We start from the raw sequence: 6,468 nt of genomic DNA on the forward strand, positions 1-6,468 counted from the left end.
GTAAACATCTGCCTTTGGCTCAGGTCGTGATCCCAGGATCCTGGGATCGAGTCCCGCCTTGGGCTCCCAGCAGGAGAGAGTCTGCTTCTCCCTCTCCCTCTGCTGCTCCCCCTTCTCGTGCACACACACACACACACTCTCTCTCTCTCTCTTCCTTGTTCTCCCTCAAATAAAGAAAATCTTTTTAAAAAAGAAATGTTAAAAGATATTCTTCCACTTTGGATGAAGGTGGGAAAAAGGCACAAACTTGTGATTCCACGATAAACAGGTGCTTAGGGATGTGAGGACAGCAGGGCGTCTGTCGTTAGCGGCCGTGCGGTGTATTCGAGTTCGAACATTGGTAAGAGAGTAGATGCGAAGAGTTCTCATCGGAAGAAAAAAAGTTCTTCTTCCCTTTATTTTGGTGTTAGACGAAAGGGTGGAAGTTAACAAACTTACTGTCATCATTTCATAACATATGAAAGTCAAATCATTAATCTGTATACCCCAATAAAACTGGAAAAAAAGTCCTTTACAGAGAAGGAAAATAATACAGGTGAGAAGCTGGAATCTGTATAAAGAAAAGCAGAGTATCAGAGATGGAAACAGTGAAAGTAAAATAAAAATTGATTTTTTTTTAATTCTTCAGTGATCTCACAGATGACAGCGTACTCAAAATAATAATCGCAACAATTGGGGCACCTGGGTGGCTCAGTTGGTTAAAGCCTCTGCCTTCAGCTCAGGTTATAGTCTCAGGGTCCTGGGATCGAGCCCCGCATCAGGCTCTCTGCTCAGCGGGGAGCCTGTTTCCCTCTCTCTCTCTGCCTGCCTCTCTGCCTACTTGTGATCTTTGTCTGTCAAAATAAATAAATAAAATCTTAAAAAAATAACAATCGCAACAATGTATTCAATTACATGTTCTTGTGTGTACATATGTATGCTTATGAGTAAGGGAAAAGGCAGCAATGACACAAGGAATGAGGGTTTTGTTAGCACAGTTGACCCTTGAACAACATGAGGGTCAAGACTCCAGCCCATTCAGCGAGACACCTCCAAAACTTAACTATTTCTGATTCACCCAAAATATAACTATTAATAGCCCACTGTTAACCACAGGCCTTGCCAATAACACACAGTCAGCACATATTTTGTATCTTCTGTGCATTATATGCTGCTTTGTTACAATAAAGTATGCTAGAGAAAAGCAATTTATTAAGAAAATCATCAGGAAAATACGTTTGCAGTACTGTACTCTGTTGATCAAAAAATGCGTAACAGTTCAAACCTGTGTTGTTCAAGGTCAACGGTCCCTATCTGTGACAAGGCACAGTGTCATTTGAAAGTCAACTCGTATCCATTGTAAAGGTGTATGCGTATGTCTAGAAATGTGTTTTGCAAATTCTGGGCCAATTGCTAAAGGAAGGACCACAGCCACCCAGCCACAGGGGTGTGCAGCCTGGGAAAACACTACCCTCCTCAGAACGAGAAAGAAATGGGGCTCCAGACCCAGGCTGGATGTGTAGGGCTGGGGACAGCTGTGCTTGCTCAGGCCTCTCAGCCGGAAAGAAATGAGACTTTTACTTCCTCAAACAGCTGCACCTGGTGCCCTTGGCCTTCCCTCCAGCTGCAGAGCGGGGCCAGCCAGCAAGTCGGCACCCCGGTCGCTTTCTGACCTCTGGGACCTTCTGCAGAACGGTTGCGGCTTGCTGTTGACTTACCTGTTGACTTCGATGCCAACAGCTTCTTCAAGCTGGATTTCGAAGATGGAGGCCGTGGGTGTCTGACTTTTCACCCATGTGTCCCCATGCCTGACACAGTGCTTGGTTCAGTTTTACAAGAGTGAAGACAGGTGTGGGAAAGAGGAGGGGGAGGCAGGAGGAGCGAGGGAGAAAGGAGCAACTTTGAATGATGGCGGCAGCACGCGGCCCACGAGGAAGTGAGAAAAACATTCAATAAGGAGCTCCTGGAAAAAACTCTTGGACTCAGAAGTCCAGCCTCATTCCCGCCCACCCCTGGTGTGTAAACTCCAGGAAGAAGACAAGCAGCTTGTAGCGAAGGAGCCCTACTCAGTCAACCCCGCTGCTGGGTTCCTTTCAACACCTCCCTCCTCCAAAGTGGAGCTAATTTTAAAAATCAAAAGACAATAAGTTGAAGTTCATTTTTCTGACTTTCTTTTTTTTTTTTCCAGACTTTTCTTTAAGAAAGGCATCACTGAGGGGCTCCTGGGTGGCTCAGTCAGTTAAGCAAGGGATGTGTGATCTTTTTAAAAAATTGTATGAACCATTGCTCATTAGGCCGCTCAAGAACTGATTTAAAGGAGAGAACATAAAACTAAGAGGAGCAACACCAAGTAGAGATGGGACTTGAACGAGTCCATTTGGAGGGGCGTGTGGGCGGAGTCACCATGGGATCCCGTACTGACTTTTCCCAGCAAAATTAGTGCAGCAGTAGAATCAAAGTCCAAGGTGACCTTTTTTGCATTTAGGCATTCTTAAAGAAGTAGGCAAGAGGAAAATGCTGGGAAAAAGAGAAAACAAAGACACTGCAGCATGTCGCAAACATCTAATATACAAACCTTGGGGTAAGTAGTGGTGGTCTTTATCATTTTAATATTCATATGCTATTTCATTGGCTATTCACTGTGTACTTTGCATGTGCTTAGCCAATATAACAAAGTCACTAATTGCCTGGAGATTATATCCTAGAGCTACACTTTCCAATATGTCAGGCAAAAGACTGACGCGGCCACAGAGAACCTGAAAGAGGGTTCATCAGATTGAGATGCGCTGTGAGTGTAAAAGAGACACCAGATTTTGAAGACTGGGTCTGAAAAATGATTATAAAACTATCTCATTAACAATCATTTTAAGGGACGCCTGGGTGGCTCTGCTGGTTAAATGGCTGCCTACAGCTCAGGTCATGATCCCAGGGTCCTGGGATCGAGTCCCATGTTGGGCTCCCTGCTCAGCGGGAAGCCTGCTTCTCCTTCTCACTTTGCCTGCTGCTCCCTCTGCTTGTGCTCAATCTCTGTCTCCGGCAAATGAATAAATAAAATCTTTTAAAGAAAAAAGAAAACTCACAATCATTTCATAGTGATCTGACATTGATGTGATAATGCCACATAGGGTTTAAAAAAACATACTATGATAATTAACTTCATTTGTTTCTTTTTACCTTTTTGATGGGGTTCCCAAAAAAATGTTTCATTTCACATGTGGCTTGCATTGTATTTCTACTGGGTGGTGCTGTTCTAGAAGTTTCTATGCTAGTAGATAAAGACCTCTGTATCAATATAATACTTCTTATTGATGAATGCTTTGAAGGAAAACAAAGCAGGGCAAGAAAGTGGGGAGAGATGGGAGGGGCCCCTGGCAGGGTTTCACAGAAGTTGTTCATGGGAGGTCTTTCTGAGGAAGTAAAATTTGATTATCCTCAGAAGTAGATAAATCTTGATTTCTAAAAAAAACTGCTTAGAGCTTGTTCCTTCATTTCCCTGCCGGCCAACATATTGCCTGAGCACTCATAGGGAAACTGTGGGAGTAAAAACGGTTGAAATACATTGTACTTCCTTGTGTGATCATCTTCTGGACTTAGGAGCCAGGAATAATGGTTTTCTCCTATAAACAGTCAGCAAATGATCAGAGAACAATCTTATTTAGGCACAAGTCATAAAGATCTTGCAAATAGATTTTCCCTTCCCTGCAGCCATTTGCAACCATATCATCCATTTTTATTTAATTCTGATAAAACCCATGTCCAGTGGTGGGGGTCTGGGGCGGGAACACAGCAGAGCTCCATGTCCCTCGGGGTCTAGTCCAGTTCCGAACAATAATTGTGTTTCCTGGATCTACAGGATAAATGCACCATCGTGGCGATTCTGCTTAAAAATGAGCGGAGACTCTTTACACATCTCCCATAGTAAGAACATCGCTCTTGCTGGAACAGGGTAACTTGAGCACCTCTCCAAAGTCGAGTATAAAAACTTAAGCCCAGATTAGAGAGTTCTGCCCCGGGGAAATGAAAGTAAACAAAAATTGAAGCAGGGGAGCTGTTGAAACGATAAAATGTAGTTGAACTTTGATCATCGGGAAGCCCTTAAAATGTCAGGTGTGCTCAGTCAGAGAGCTGTTTATTAGGTGGTGGATTCCATCAGAGACAGTTGCCACGGGGTCACGGCATTTTAATTAAACTTGACAATGCACACAATGTTTGATAGTAGAACAATGAGATTTTGTACACGATTCAAGGGCTGTAATTAGTAAATTCAAATCCAATACAATAAATCATTTCGGTGCTTTTGCTTTCATATCTAGGGAGCCCTAGGTACACTGCAGATCACACTGTGTTGTTGACACAAAGCCCACACACTAAAACCTTGATGTAGACCAGATCCCTAAGCTGTGGGAAACGGGGCCGTGTCTACCACTTAGGAAAGAATTCTACTGTATTTGTTTTATTCCTAGATCTTGGCCGTACTTGAATCAAAGACTCTGTCTCTTCTTATCTCCCGAAAGAGAAGAAAAGGAAGGACAAAGAGCATTTCCTTTATTCTCTAAAATTATTTCCAGTTATTCCCAGAGATTCTAAAAAAAAAAAAAAAAAAATTCAAGGGTGGCCAGTGGCTTAATGGTCAGCTCCTGAGACTGACTCATGCCTATGAGACATTATTTAGGGAGGCATTACCTAAGGGAGCCCTGGGAAAGAATTTTGTTCTAGTTACTAATATGTTATGCTTTTATAAAAATAAGGTTGTGGCCAGAGTTCTCAGATAGTCTTGAATAAGAGGAATGATTCGGGTTATTATGTCTGTTTGTTGTCATCTCAAAACCAAAAAGCAGTCGGAATGGCCAGCTCCACGCTCCGTGGGTGGACAGCCATGGATGCTCGAGGATGTATTTCAAGAAGCAGAAGTGACTCCTTCCTGTCCCCCATTCCACACACACACTGACTCCCAATTCATGCGTCTGCAGAGGTCCCCACACAGAGGATTGGCTCTGGGGTCCTCAGCCCTCCGGTCAAAATGGCAATATCAGTAAAGGACCCAGAAACAAACATTCAGAGAAGAAGGCATAGCCAAATTTTTTAGGACGGAAATGGGTCCTCAGGACATAACAAAACAGAAACTGTTAGAAGAGGTAGAGACGACCCTAGGAATAAGCCCAGCTTGGAAGCCATCCTTCAGCTTCCGTGCTTCCTTAATTTCCAGCTGTAGAAATATGCCGAGGGGGGGAAACCTAATAAGTGTAGGAAGAGTATTATTTTGACTCCCAGGCTTAGATGGGGGTGGGGAGTGGGAGGGAATGGAGGCCCTCCCTAACTGCAGCAGAAAGACTTCTGCTGTATCCGTTCCCAGACTGTAAACATTCAGAGACTCCTCGCCAAGCACATAATAAAATTTTCCTCCCTCTCTCTCTTTCTCTCCCTCTCTCAATCTCTCTCTGATTTCCTGTAGTTTGTACTATTCACATGTAAATCACGATGAGTATTAGTGTGGTCTCCAACTTCAAAAATGCTGAATTTTCCCAGAAGTATCCAGAGCTTCCTGCTGAGGAGAAAGCACCTTTTAGGAGATATTTTACTGGCTGAGAAATGTATGTGTTCATTTCAGCAACTGTTCTATTTGAAACAAGAATATGAAAAACAATCCAGTGATAGCGATCACAGGAGATGTCACCCAGGAAAAGCCTGTCTCTACAACAGAAAAGGAACAAACACAGAATTCTTAACCGAAAACTCCAAGGAGGGTCTTGCATAATAAATCATGAATCTAATCCAAAAGTCAAACAATGTTTGCTCCAAAAGGTGACACTCCGAAATTTTTCTACAACTGGTTTAAATCAAGAAGCAAATTTTCTCTCTTTCACTTGGGAAGTAAACACTGACTGTTAAGTGTCTTTTAAGAGATGAATCACTTAGCCCCTACATCTGACATGGGATTAGGTCATTTGTTTGTTTCTGGGATATAGTCTACCCTTGACTACAACTGGGCTCCACGATTTGTTCAAACGTTTTCTGGCAATTTCTGATGTGTTCAGACAAAGACCAGAAGCTTAAATCCCACGGAATTAACCGGTTGGGTTATTACCAAGGTGGAATAGAGCCAGAAAGCTGAGAACATACCCACCATGCAGTGTTGGGACATAATATCTGCCTTCATAAGGAGAGTATCATTTCTAGGATTCTCACCCACAGTTAGCTCCGTGAACTGGAAATGTTTCTGCCTTTCCTTCTTCCTTCCTTCCTTTCTTTCTCTCATCAGAAACAGAAGAGATGAGTAATTAACCAGGTGAGCAATTTCTTTGCCTCTTGGAATATACTAGAAAATAAAAATCACTATCCTCTTTCTTGTAACATTGACATCTTTACTTTAACCAACAAACTGAAAAGAGAGAGAGAGAAAGAGAACAAGAGGAGAAAGAAGGAGGAGAGAAGGAAGAAAAGATGGAAAGAAGGAAATGAAATAACATTATGATGCTTAAGAGTTACAGA

This window comes from Mustela putorius, unplaced genomic scaffold, assembly GCF_011764305.1.
Source record: "Mustela putorius furo isolate JIRA1106 unplaced genomic scaffold, ASM1176430v1.1 tig00000592_pilon_pilon_pilon, whole genome shotgun sequence".
NCBI lineage: Eukaryota > Metazoa > Chordata > Mammalia > Carnivora > Mustelidae > Mustela > Mustela putorius.